We start from the raw sequence: 13,499 nt of genomic DNA, 5'->3' as shown, positions 1-13,499 counted from the left end.
TGATGCGGGCTCGATCCCAGACCGTGGGATCATGACCTGAGCCAAAGGCAGACGCTTAACTGACTGAGCCACCCAGGTGCCCCTAGAAATAGCTTTGAAATGGTTTTAGATACATCCCTGAGTGCCAGATTTGTCACAGGGCATTACAGGACTAGAAGATGTTCATCCTTAATCTGTGCAGACCAGATCTTCCTCCTCCAGGCTACACCTGTACTGATCAGAGGCCAGACTCAGAGATGGAACAATTGCCCTGTGAGAGAAGAAAAGAAGGGACTTGGGGTGTCTGGGTGGCTCAGTCAGTTAAGCGTCTGCCTTCGGCTCAGGTCATGATCCCAGGGTCCTGGGATCGAGCCCCGCATCGGGCTCCCTGCTCGGCGGGAAGCCTGCTTCTCCTTCTCCCACTCCCCCTGCTTGTGTTCCCTCTCTCGCTGTGTCTCTCTCTGTCAAAAAAATAAAATCTTAAAAAAAAAAAAAGAAAGAAAGGAAGGGACAGGTGTCTGATGACCAGTACCTAGTATGTGTTGGACATTTTGCGAAGTGCTTTTTGGAGGAGGTATTGAGGGAACCTCAGTTGCACAGAATTGGGCTATCAGTCTTTGGTTCATAACACATTCTGATTATCGGCCCTCAGCTTTTATGTTTGTTTTAGTAATAACATGTGCCAAGGGCAGTAATACACACTGAGTGCTTTTCCACAACTTTAGTTCACTTCATCCTCACAACTACCCCCAAAACATGCAAGATTCAAATGGCAGGGGAGGTATTGAGTCAAGTTCTAGTTAAGTTCCATTTCCAGGAATGTTTCCATTATATCTCGGCTGTCCCCAGGGAGGCATTCTTAAATTTCTTATTTTATTACTTCTAGTAATATATGATAAATTTTCCATGTCCTGGGGCAGGATATTTTTTGAAATATTTTCTTGTTCTGACTACTCTTAAGTGCTGGCTTTCAACTTTCTCTGGCTCCATTTCCTGGCAGCTAGGACCTGGCCTCCTAGTGTGAAGGGCACCCTGGGGCTGGTAAACAAGGCACCTGGGTCACAAGGCCCTAATAGGTCAGAAGGTCACGTGCCAGTGAATGTCAGGGTGGAAGGGCCTTAGAGATACCAAAGCCAGAACAACAGAACCTTACTTCTGAGTCCTGAGTAATGGGGTGGGTTTGCTCTAGAATACTCGACAACTGAAATGGCATTCTGAGTGTGCATTGGTCTCCTGGGAAGTTTTCTGGACCACTCACTTCCTCAATTCTGGGCTGTGTTCCCAGATGCAGAAAAAAAGTTTGGTTAAGTAATTGGCTAAGCTAATATCGCTATTATGTGGTAGAGCTATGATTCGAATCCATTACACTCTGTCCATTCATGATGGTAATGCTTTGTTATTCATTTTCCATTGCCCCGGGTCTTGGTTCAAGATTCTTCCCTTGGGGGCTCTGTGGTGTCCAGTGTCCGCTGTCTTTGAAAGTCTGCCAGCAAGGGTCTGTTTGGGGGTCTGACCAGTAAGGTCTTCTGGCATCCAGAACAAGTTTCCCCCATTCTAAAAGACCCTGTAGCTGGGAATGGCTCTGGTACCTCTCTCCTGGTGGTTGACTCACCTCCTTGTGTCTAGTTGCAGGAATGGCATATGGGGACTGGCCTCCCATGAGAGGCTCAGATCCAGTCTGCAGAGGTCTCTCTTCTGGCCATCTTGGAGGCCGTTCAGATTGTGGAAATGATGGAGTTCCAGGACAGCCAACCTCAGAGCTAGGAGAGGTGGACAGAAACAGCTGAGAAGTCGCCCAACTGCGAGAAGACGGCCGTGGAGTTCGGGAACCAGCTGGAGGGCAAGTGGGCCGTGCTGGGGACCCTGCTGCAGGAGTACGGGCTGCTGCAGAGGCGGCTGGAGAAATGGGAACTTCTGGGTCCTGAGGCTGCCACTGGGCAGCAAGGGAGAAGCCCCCAAGGTACAGGAACTTGGTGGGGTGGAGAGGGCTTGCTTGGCTTCAGCAGGGTCCTCAGACTCCTAGTGGAGGGGATGTCATGTCTGCCAAAACTTGACCTCTTGGCTTTTTTTTTTTTTTGAAGATCTTATTTATTTATTTGACAGAGAGACACAGCGAGAGAGGGAACACAAGCAGGGGGAGGGGGAGAGAGAGAGAAGCAGGCTTCCCGCAGAGCAGGGAGCCCAACGCGGGGCTCCATCCCAGGACCCTGGGGTCATGACCTGAGCCGAAGGCAGTCGCTTAACCAACTGAGCCACCCAGGCGCCCCTAAATTTTATTTTTTTAAAGATTTTATTTATTTGACAGAGAGGGCAAGAGAGCACAAGCAAGGGGAACGTTAGAGGGAGAGGGAGAAGCAGGCTCCCTGCCAAGCAGGGAGCCCCATGCGGGGCTTGATACCAGGACGCTGGGATCATGACCTGAGCCGAAGGCAGACGCTTAACCATCTGAGCCACCCAGGTGCCCCATTTTTTTTTAAATATTTATTTATTTGGGGCACCTGGGTGGCTCAGTCATTTAAGCATCTGCCTTCAGCTCAGGTCATGATCTCAGGGTCCTGGGATCAAGTCGCGCATCGGGCTCCTGGCTCAGTGAGGAGCCTGTTTCTCTCTGTGCCTGCCACTTCCCCTGCTTGTGCGCTCTCTCTCTCTCTCTCTAACAAATACATAAATAAAATCTTTAAGAAAAAGATTTATTTCTTTCAGAGAGAAAGAACATGGGGGTAGGTGGGGCAGAGGGAGAGAGAATCTCCAAGCAGACTCTGTGATGCCTTCTGGTCTGGGGCAGGGAGAGGAGATTGGAGCTGGTTTTAACTGTTCTCTGAAATGGCTGTGACTCACGTTGGTGTGGGGGGACCTATACGTCCAGGTGTCTCTGACGACAGAAGATGTGGCCATGTGACTCCGAACAGGAGTGGAGCAGCCTGGAAGACTGGCAGAAGGAGCTCTGCAAGCACATGAAGGGGAACCGTGAGAGTCTGGTCTCCCTGGTAAGAGGCTGGCTCCTGGGGGCTTCCAGGCCCAGAGTCCTTGGCTTTATTCCTTTATTGAATCAAAAGAGCCTCTTGGATTTGAGAACAGAAAGCACTTTGAGATCCTTTGATCAGCTGCCTTCAAGCAGGTAGAAGGTATCCTTAATTCCCATGTTTAGGTTTAATGAAATGAAATGAAATACAGGGAGGTTAAATGACTTGTCCAAGGTCTCATGGAGACTGACTGAATTGGCAGCCGCTCCTCACTATATTGTTCTTACCATGGTACCAGGGGCAACTCTTACACACACATCTTCTCTCACCTACCAGCCTGTTTATCTCTGGTGAGCTGAGGCCTCCCCTAATTTGTATTTGCACTTCTAGGACTCACTGAGCTGTACTCTGCACACTCTGAGTTCTCCAGAAACTGCTGAATGAAGGATATATTGTAGGCATCTTCTTAAGGGTGCCCCAGGGCCTTAAAAGGAGGTTGAGTCCTGGAACAGGAAGTTCTTCAGGCTGTGGATTAAGAGCCAGGGCGTGTGCACTTGCGTGTTTGTGTAAGACATGATTAAACAGATTTTGTAGCTGCCACACTCCTATTCCATTTCAGCTTGCACACCTGAGTTCTCCCACTGCTTTGAGGAGCTCCGCAGTCAGCTTTTTGTCCACATTCCCCAGTTGGGAGGCTGAGGCCCAGAGCAAGGTGCCTTCCTTCCTTTTGCCTGGCCACCAATTTTTCTCTTGCAGAAGATGGTCCCGGGGTGCTGCGAGGCCACGGGGTGAGGGAGGATGCCAGGCTCCGGGGAAGCAGTGGGGCACGTGGAAGGGAGGGCCGCGGGAGCCCTGCGCTGCAGGATGCACAAACTGACAACCGACCTCCATGCGTGAAAACCTCCTTCTCCCGGGCCTCAGCTTCCCCATCTGTCAAATTAGGTGGCTGGACTAGGTGACTTTGGGTTCTTCCTGCCTTTCTTGGATTCCACTTTGTCCCCTGTGGGAGCAGCAGGATGGACGTCTTCCTCCTGGCCTGGTCACCCGCACTGCCTGCCTGGGGAGCACGGGGGGGCTCTGCTTCACCCCAAACTCAGTGCTGTCCTCCACACATCTTGAAGGGGGGTGGATCCTACTCTAAACGCCTGGCAGGCACCCTTTCCCTTCAAGGCCTGCAGAGCCGAGCCCCATCACTGCCTTTAGGGCAGACCAGGCCCATTTCCTCCCTTGTAGACTGCGCCACCACCGGGCGAGCTCCAGACCCCAGTGGAGAGGGGAGGCAAGGCAGGCGGCAGGGCAGGGTGAGAGCCCCCAGAGCCTGTCCCCTCGAGATGAGTGCAGGCCCAGCCTTCCACCTTCACCTGGCAAGGGCATTCTGGTTTCAGGAGTCCCCCCATTTGGAGAAACAGGCAGAGAAGGGGGCAGTGAGCTGCCGTTTGGGCCAGACCCAGTGCCCCGGCGCCCCACCCCCCACCCCGCCCGGCCCTGTGGAGAATTAGATGAATGATGAACAGTAGCTCAGTTGTCTTTCTCAGATGGTAGCAGTGTCTTCAACATGCAGTTTTCAAAGCCTTTTTTTTTTTTTTTTTTTTTTTTTTAGGCGAGGAACCCTTTATTTGAATGACAGCTGGAAATCTATAACACAGGGCAAAGCAGGACCACTCTGGTGGAAGCAAGGGACATGTTCTCTCAGAACACAGGTCCTGCCAAGACACCTGTTCCTTGCTTTCTAGACTCAGACATTTTATTTGGGGAGAAAGGCTTACTTTTGGAGCAAGTTCTTTGGGTGTGTGAATGCAGTCACGTTGACCTCAGAGCTGAAAGAAGGTGGGTGTTGATCAGGTGCTGAATGACGCACGGAAGACAACCAAGGCCAGGCCTAGTATAGGGGCCCCGGGCAGCAGGCTGAGGCAGCGAGCGGGAGGCTGTGGCACCGTGAGTGCTCGAAGGGCAGGAGCCCAGGCAGCTGTTGCAGGGTCCCTGTGGCCACCAGGCTGGGCCCCTGCGGCAGGGGTGGCAGGACTGGGCTGTTCCTTGCCCAGGGCAGGCACCACAGTTCTGGGCCGACGTGCCCCCAGGCCAGAGGCCCCCAACCCCAGCTCAGCTTTGCCGGGAAGCTGGGGTTTCCTCCTGAACTGGGCTCAGGCGAGCACTGGGAGGTGGGGGAATGAGGTCCTTAGAGGACTTGGGGTCTGTCCTGTGGCCTGAAACATCCCTGCTGTTTTCACGGTTACTTTCTTGCCTTGCACCCTCTCTGTAAGCTTTTCCAGACTCAGCAGGAGAGAGCTCTGTCCCCAGGACAGGCTTTACTCCAGGAGCTGTCTCTGCGCCCTCTGCTGCAAACACAGAGGCCCCCAGAGACTGCTTTATTTACTGGATGCTTCCACAGGCAGGCTCCTCCTCCTGGGGTCCTAGGGAAAGTGTAGATGTGGGTTCTCCTTCAGTAGGTCTGGGTGGGGTCTGGGTTTCAATCTGGATGTTCCCCTGGTGTTCCTCAGGGGACGCTGGGCAGGTCCACATTTGAGAACCAAGGTTGGCAATGTCTCTGAATAGAGACTAACCAGCCTCTACCCTCTGAAAGGGTTTGCATTTTTACTCTGCAAGTATATTCTTACAAGAGTACATTCACGCCATGAAATGTAGAAGGTATAGATGAAGCTGAAGGCTTCTCTCTGTAGGCCACCCTCCCGAGGGTCCCCACGTTGTCACTGTGGCATGCGACATTTCAGGCTCCTCTCATGCATTTTCATACACGTGGGAACTGGAAAAATACAGGGTTGCAAGGACATGAATGCCATAGTGCACGTTATCATCCTGCAGCTTGTTGTTTGCACCTGACAATAAGTCTTAAGAACCTTTAGGTAAAGGTTCAGCACATTTTGATCTACTTCCCTCTCCGGGAGGCTGGGCTGACTACAGGATAGGAACTTGGTGTCCAGGACCCGGGTTCATCATGGAGCCAGCCTGGTGTGTGGGAACCAGGCACAGGGGGCTGGGCAGGCTGTCTCCCCAGCATGACCGTGATACAGGTGCCTCCAGGCACCACAGAAAGGGACATGCTAAGCCCTCATCATCCTAGGGACAGAATCTGGCTCAGTGCTGCACAATGTGGGTAGCCCTTAGATATTAGTGGCCTGGAATGTTCTCCATTCATTCATTGATTTAACAAGAATTGTGCCTACCCTAATGGCTGAGGCAGGAAGGAGGAGCAGTGATCATTCCCTATTCTTAAGAGGGCTCTTAGAGATTGGTGCCTTTGGGGAGGTCACTTAGCCCTTGAAGGACACTGACTCATGTTCCCTATGTTATGTAGGATATGTGATTGGCTGCCAGAACAGGACTGAGAAAACACAAAACGAAGTAATGAGGGCACCAGGGTGGCTCAATCAGTTAAGCGTCTGCCTTCGGCTCAGGTCATGATCCCGCGGTCCTGGGATCGAGCCCCGCATTGGGCTCCTTGCTCAGCGGGAAGCCTGCTTCTCCCTCTTCTTCTGCCCCTCCCCCTGCTTGTGCTCTCTTTCTCTCTGTTCTCTGTCAAATAAACAAAATCTTAAAAAAAACCCAAACAAAATGAAGTAATGAACTAGTAGCTTCAACATGATAGTGGTGAGTGCTTGCTCTCCCCTGACAGGCTCTTGGTGGCACAGACCCAGGCTCCTTCCAGCTTGTTGCTCTACCCTTCCCAGGATGGGGCCTTGTCGCCATGGTTCTAGACGGCTTGCTACCATCTGTCAGAGCAAGGCAAGGAGGGGCGCGGTGCTCTTTCCCTTTAGGGACAGCACGTGTGTTTACTTCTTATTTAATTAAGGCATATTTAGTAATTATGGTTTTTTATCAGTATTGACCCACTGAAACCTCATTACAACCTTTTGTTTACTCCTGTTATGGATCAAGAGACCGAGGTGCAGAGCGGCTGAATAAATTGTCCCATTTAACGCAGCCCTAGGAGGCAGAGCCTCTCACACCCCGTTGAAGAGAACCAGCCACACAACCACATCTGCTTGCAGGGGAGGCCTGGAAACACGGTCCTGTTTAGGTGGCCTCATGTTCAGCAAAAAAACCCCAAATGTTTTGTGACTTGAAGGCAGTCCGTGGTGCTGGAGGACAGCCTGACAGCCTCTGTCCTAGCTCACGGCCTGTCACCTGTGGGCCGAGCTCCCCCGGCTCTCCCACAACCTGCCAGGGCTCTTCCCACCGCGACACCTGTCTCTGACCTCGCACAGGCGCACCTGGGAGATGTTGCGGGTTCGGTTCCGACCCCCGCGGGGCAGCTAATAGTGCAGGAAAGCGGGTCCCGGGAATGTTTTGGTTTCCCAGTGCGGGGGGTCTGCGGGCTGTGCGGTGACATTGCGTCCGCCACGACCACGAGCAGAACTTCACGGGAAGAGCCCCCCCTGCGGACGGGCCACCCGCCCCCGGAGCTCTCAGCGGGGCCGTCTTCCTGCCGGTGGAGGGTGGGGGCGGCGCTGGCGGCCCCTGAGCCCCCCCCCCCCGTCCCCCCGGGTGCTGGGCGCGGCCGCGCGGGTTCCCCGGACACCCGTGCAGTTCCCCGCACCGACGGCTCGCCCTCCGCGGCGGGCGCCTTTCCCCCCCAGGACAGCTGCCTTCGGAAGGGGGGTCGGTGCTCTCGGGCCCCGCCGCCGCCGCATCAGCCGAGCTGCTGTCACGCGCCGGGTCCTTCGTCCCCCCGGACAGGGAGGGGACTCGGGAACCCCCGTGCTCGGCCGGTCCCGTTTGCTCCCGAGCGTGCGGCCCGTCGGTCCCCGCTTCAGGCCGCGCTCCTCGTCCCGTTCTCTTGCTGTTTCCACTTCCTCCACGGACATCCTGAACCTTCAATTTGTAAAAAAAAAAAAACACAATCTGGGAATCACAATAAAGCAAAGTGCAATAAAATGAGATGTGCCTATAGAGAAAATTAAAAAATATGATGAATACAGGCTCTCCCAGAGTCCGGAGCTTCTAGCAGCCTTGGTCCCCACCGCCCGAGTCCTCTGGGACCCCGTGAGAACAGCCAAGGAAGCCAAGCACAGTGGCGAAGCATGGCATCTGTGTTGGGTAGGAGGGTGAAAAGCGGGGAAGAGCTGAACAGCTGCGGGGAAAGGGAAGGAGAAGGGCAGAGGGCGGTGTGCGGATGTGCTGGAGGGGGGAAGTTAGAGATTACCCTGAGGATGGGACACTTGTGGAGGTGGGGCAGTTTCCAATGATAACCAGGTTCCAGCGGTGTGCTCTGTCCAAAGAGGAGTCGAGGTCAAGGCACTGAGGGACCAGGGACGGGGGAGGCTCATCAGCATGGACGCAGAGATCTCCAGGCACAGGCAGAGCATGGAGGAGCAGAGGCCTAAGCTGGCAGGGCTGGGGGGGAAGCATCCTGGAGGCCGGCACAGCTGCGGCCGTGAGGCCGGGAGGCAGGTTGCACAAGGGGGGTGCTCCTCCGTGTTTAAAGACAGCGGGACGGCCAGAAGGAAAACCCCAGGTGGGGGTCGTGTCCTGGGAGTGAGAGGGATGTGCAGACTGACACGTAGCTTGACACGCAGTCAGAGGAGAGGGCTGTTGATGGTAGCTGCTCAGCGCACTCCCAAGAAACTCGGGGAGATGGGAAGGAGGGAGAGGGGACTGGATCACAGAACGGCCACTGACTCCAGGGGCTTGGATGAATCAGTTGTGCATTGTTCAGTTTCGCCGGACAAGAAGACGAGTGGTCCAGGAGCAGCGAACACCCCTGCCAAGTGTGAAAGCGAATGATCTCTGCTGGGGGAGAGCGAGGGGGTGTCGCCTCCGGAGGGCTGTTGGAGGCCACAGAGCTTTGGGAAGGGAGTGTAAGGTGGGACAGGGATGAAACAGACGGTGTGTCCAAGCTGGGGCCCGGAATCTCGCACCCCTCAGCCACTAGTCCGTTAAAATACTGTCACCACTCCAGGCAACCTGTGACCTGCTGTCTGTGTTCGCAGACTAGGTTTCATTTTCTAGAATTATATATAAATGGAATCAGAGCATATGTACTCCCCCCCGCCCGCCTTTTTGTTTGTTTGGTTTTGGTCTGGCTTCATTTACTCAAGATAATTATTTGAGATCTGTCCCTACGGTTCTGAGTATTAATAGCTCCTTTGTTTTTATCCATAAGAAGTATTCCATCCGAGGCCCGCACCGCCCTTTATCCTTGCACCTGTTGATAAATGCTTGAGTTGTTCTCAGTTTTTGGCTTTAGAATTAAGTTGCTGAGAACCTTCATGCACTAGCGCATGGCTGAGTGCCTTCATTTCTCTCAGGGAAGTCCTTGGGAGTATAATATCTCGGTCATATGGAAGGTGTATGCCTCGCCTTTTTTTTTTTTTTTTTTTAAGATTTTTTATTTATTTATCTGAGAGAGAGAATGGGAGACAGAGAGCATGAGAGGGGGAGGATCAGAGGGAGAAGCAGACTCCCTGCCGAGCAGGGAGCCCGATGCGGGACTCGATCCCGGGACTCCAGGATCATGACCTGAGCCGAAGGCAGTCGCTTAACCAACTGAGCCACCCAGGCGCCCCTATGCCTCGCCTTTTAAGGAGCTGCCAAACGATTCCCCACGGTGGCCGCAGCTGCTCCACACCCTGCCCAACACTGCTCACCGTCCGTCTTGTGGACTTACGTTCTAGCACAACGTAGTCTCTCATCGTGGTTTTAATGTTTATTTCCCTCATCACTGCCGATGTCGAGGGTATTTTTATGTGCTTGTCGCCATCGTATGCTTTCTTTGGTGAAGTATCTTCTCGGATCCTCTGTCCATTTTTTTCATTTGGCTTGTTCGTTTTCTTAGGGTTGAGTCTTGAAGGTTCTGCCTGTTGGTGCAAGTCCTGTATCAGATAAGTGGCTTGCAAATGCTTCCTCTCCGTCTGTGACTTGCCTTTTCCTTGTCCTAACAGTGTCTTTCAAAGAGCACAGGTTCTTAATTTTGATGAAGTCCAGTTTATCGGGTGAGCTTTTGGTGTCATATTTAAGAAATTTTCGCCTAACTCGAAGTCACGCCACCAGCTCTCAATCTCAGAAGGAAACCGATTTTCTTTAATGTTGGCAATATGACACATCAGTAAAAACTTTATGAAATTTTCTAGGTAAAAGCCCAAATATTTCTGGGTTTTGGTACGACGATGAGGAAGTTGTCAGCCCTTCCCCAACACGATGCAGCAGGAGTGGTGCCCCTTCAACACCGTGTGTAACAAACGGGTCAGGGAGCCCCTCGTCCTGTCCTCTCTCCCCGCTTGCTGCTGTGACCCCGTTCTGCCAGAATTCACTTCATCACGTTGACCTCACGGCCCTTGCTTAGAACGCACATTTCTTGCTTTCCTGAGACATTTCACATTCTGGCTATTTTTGCTTATGGTTTCTTTCTTAGCGACCACGGTTAACGAGAACAGTGTCGGGAAACCGTCCCTTCCCAGCGCCGGCCTCAGCAGTCCCGCCTCTCCCACACACTGTCCTCCTAGAGTCTTCTCTCCTGTCTCCCTTTCTGGCCACCTCCCGTGGGGCCAAGCCCAGCAAGACGCTTCTCTCCCGGGCAGCCCTATCCTGCCAGCCCTGAGGCCCACACCCTCGGAGGCTTCAGCGTCTCAGGCCTGTTTCCAAGCCTAGCTGCTCAAACAAGTCTCCTTCCCCGAGGGGACTGGAGTGGCGGACTGGCGGCGTGGGTGTGGGAGAGGAGCCTGAGGGCTGGGAGCCCATGTGGAGCAGGGCCAGCCAGCAGCCTCGCCACCAGCTTTCTGTCAGGGGAAGGAGCCCGCGAGGCCGGGCTCACCTGGGTTCACACGAGCTCTCCGCCGAGGCCGAGGGCAGGGACCAGTCAGGGGCCAGTTCCTGCTCGCTGGTTGCCACCTCGTTGCCCTCCAGTCAGTCGGAACTAAAAATATCAGCCCCTTGGGTCAGGGGACCAGTGGACCCACTGGAAGGAGCCTGTGGTCAATTTTGGTGTGTCCCGGCGGCCTGGAGAAAGGAGGAGAGCTCAGAAAGTATGAAATCACTTCAGGTGCAAGGTGACTGGGTGCAGCACCCCAGGCTCTAGGGCCTTCCTCAGTATTTCTGAACAAAAGAGCTGCTTCCCTAGAGTCCTGTGAGCGCATAGACTGTAGGGAAGGCTGCTTCTGTGGGACGAGGGAGGGGGCGGGGAGGGCACTGGGAAGGGCTGATAAGGTCTCTTTTGGCTTCTCCATCACTGGGTGGGGCTGAGGTGGGAGGAGCTTCCTTGGGCTGTGTCCCCCGCCAGTGCAGCCCCTCGCCTGGCCACCTCCTCATTCCCCGCTGCTCACAGCACACAGAGCTGCCTACATCTGCTGGGGAGTCTTGGAAGCCACCGTTTTCCACGCCCGGGGCTCACAAGCAAGCTGTCACAGTGTTCCACCCCTCCTCAGCTGGGTTTTCTCCTTGAGCAGGAATCTGGAACCGGTCCACCTGATTCCTCCACAGTATTCAGCAGGTTAAGTGGATGAGCATATGGGGGAAAGGGAGAAAGGGGGTCCTCCGTGTCTCCGGGTGTGGTGCCAGGACCAGGTTCTTGTCCCAGACCTGCTCCTCCATCCGTGCAGAGACCTCTCTCCTCAGCACCGCAGTGCAGGGAGCGGGGAGGGGACCAAGGCTCTACTCGGATGGGAAAGCCAATGACTGCCCACCACGGCAAAGACGGAACAGGGGTGGCAGAGGTAAGTGAGCCAGAGGGGGAGGAAGAGGAAATGGAAGGAGAGGGAAGGATGAGCCAGGCCTGTAGAAGCTGGTTAGTAGGTGTTTATATGTGGATGAATGAGTGAGTGATGATTGGGAGAGCAGGGCTGTCATGGGGCAAGCTGCCTGCTTCCAGGAACTTGTCTGTAGCAGTCCAGAAACAAGGCAACTGCACAGCTCAAGGGGTGCAATTAAGGTTTAAAGGCAGGCTTGGGGGTATAGCTCAGGGGTAGAGCATTTGACTGCAGATCAAGAGGTCCCCGGTTCAAATCCGGGTGCCCCCTTGCTAAAGTCACTTTTGGCTGTGAAGTAGTAAATAAGAAGGAGGCAAATAATTCTGATGCTGTCTGTGCCTGGGTTCTGTTCTGTCCTCATCTCTAGGATTGGACAACAGGGAGGGTGGTTATGAGGGTTCCTTGAGGTCAAGCTGGTCAGGCTGTGTCACAGGCTTTCCCCAGCAACAATGTCTGGGAGTACCCTCATTGCCTTAGCAGGAATCCAGACTTCCAAAATGTTTCCTGGCTTGATGAACACACCTTCCTTGTGATCTCAGTCTCAAGCCTCACTGATCTCCAGACACACTTGACCCACTTTTTAAAAACATTTTCGTTCTTATTCCTCCCCTGGCCTTATTCTTCCTTGGCCTCCCTAGCTTCTTCGTTTTAGCAGGGTCCTGCTTGTCCAGTTCCTCCACAAAGCCCCTCCTGACTTCCTGGCAGCATAGCTTCTTACTCCCTGTTCTCACAGCTCTCTGCTTGGACTTCTGCCACTCTGTGGAAATACTTTGGTTCGTGGGTTTGTCTCCTGCTTGGACTAAGACTCTTTGAGGAACAGGGATAATGTTTTATTAGTCTGTGTCCTCAACATGGATGACAGAGCCTGGCGCCTATCATGCTCCAAGAGGGTTTGTTGAGTGAATAAATGAATGAGTGAAACAATGAGCACCCTCCTGGGGCTTGGAGTATGGAGGAGGCTCTCCCTGGGCTGAGCGTGAGGTTCACTTAAGGCCCAGAAGCAACCACTGTTGTTCTGATGACTATGTGCCAGCCTCGGCAGAAAGACTAGTACAGACTTGAACGATCTTTCCAGGTGTGAAGGTTTATGCCATTGCTACTGCTTGGGGAAGAGAGCAGGAGAGAGGGGGACTAGTTAAGGTTGAGAGGGGAAGACAGGAAAGTGGACTACAGTGGAGGAGGCTTGCCACCTCCTGGGACATGCAGAAAAAACCCAGCAAATTATAGACATAGAGGTCCTGAGTGCAGTGCGTGGGTGAAAAGGTGATAATGAGAAGCAATAAACAGGAGGGGGTATAGCTCAGGGGTAGAGCATTTGACTGCAGATCAAGAGGCCCTTGGTTCCAATCCAGGTGCCCCCTTTCTTTTTAAATTACTGAAGCGGGTGCTGGCATTTCTGCCTCTTCTCCCCACATAGAACCATTAAACGAATGCTCTTTGTCTTGGGATAAAAATTCAGGATCTGCACCAGGACCAGCTCCCAGAATCTTACCCTAAGCATCATCCAGACAATAGCTACTGGGGTCACATTTCACCGAAGAGGCTGATGAAGTTGGCTCAGTCCCCTCCTACCTACCTGGAGACTCTTGCCCTTCATGGCCTGTGGGGAGATTTCACTTCCTTTCTCTTAATGTCTCATTTTCTCAACCTTGTTATAATCTCCAGAGAGAAGACTATCTCTTTGTTCTTACTGCTACCACTTGTGAAGTGTGGATATGCATCTTCCTACTTCCCAGAAGTGACTGTAAGAGTTAGCATATCAAAAGCAGAGCGTCTGTCCTCCCCCTGGGAATCTCTCAGAGGGTGCCTCCACCACACACTTAGACCACTTGATTCTCCCTTCTCCCTCTTTTGTGTC

At 53.4% G+C, this 13,499-nt stretch overlaps 1 long non-coding RNA gene and 2 other non-coding genes across 4 annotated transcripts in view; all 3 read left to right on the top strand.

Moving 5' to 3' along the window:
• Window positions 1-346: 346 nt before the first annotated feature.
• LOC135362226 (uncharacterized) overlaps window positions 347-13,499 on the top strand; it is a 34,249-nt gene continuing 21,096 nt past the window's right edge. Inside the window, exons 1-3 of one of the 2 annotated variants that reach the window (XR_010406703.1) lie at window positions 347-1,939; window positions 2,846-2,966; window positions 4,543-4,769. This is a non-coding gene — a long non-coding RNA (uncharacterized LOC135362226). The remainder of the gene's footprint in view (window positions 1,940-2,845; window positions 2,967-4,542; window positions 4,770-13,499) is intronic. The other variant, XR_010406704.1, reaches the window with a different exon arrangement.
• Window positions 11,840-11,911, top strand: TRNAC-GCA (transfer RNA cysteine (anticodon GCA)). The gene has a single exon. It is a non-coding gene; the product is annotated as a tRNA-Cys (tRNA).
• On the top strand, window positions 12,931-13,002 carry TRNAC-GCA (transfer RNA cysteine (anticodon GCA)). The gene has a single exon. It is a non-coding gene; the product is annotated as a tRNA-Cys (tRNA).

The sequence above is a fragment of the Mirounga angustirostris genome, unplaced genomic scaffold (genome assembly GCF_029215605.1).
Source record: "Mirounga angustirostris isolate CCGP_5_RB_7025 unplaced genomic scaffold, mMirAng1.0.hap1 SCAF_12, whole genome shotgun sequence".
NCBI classification, from domain to species: Eukaryota; Metazoa; Chordata; class Mammalia; order Carnivora; family Phocidae; genus Mirounga; species Mirounga angustirostris.
This window is presented reverse-complemented; position numbering and strand designations above follow the sequence as displayed.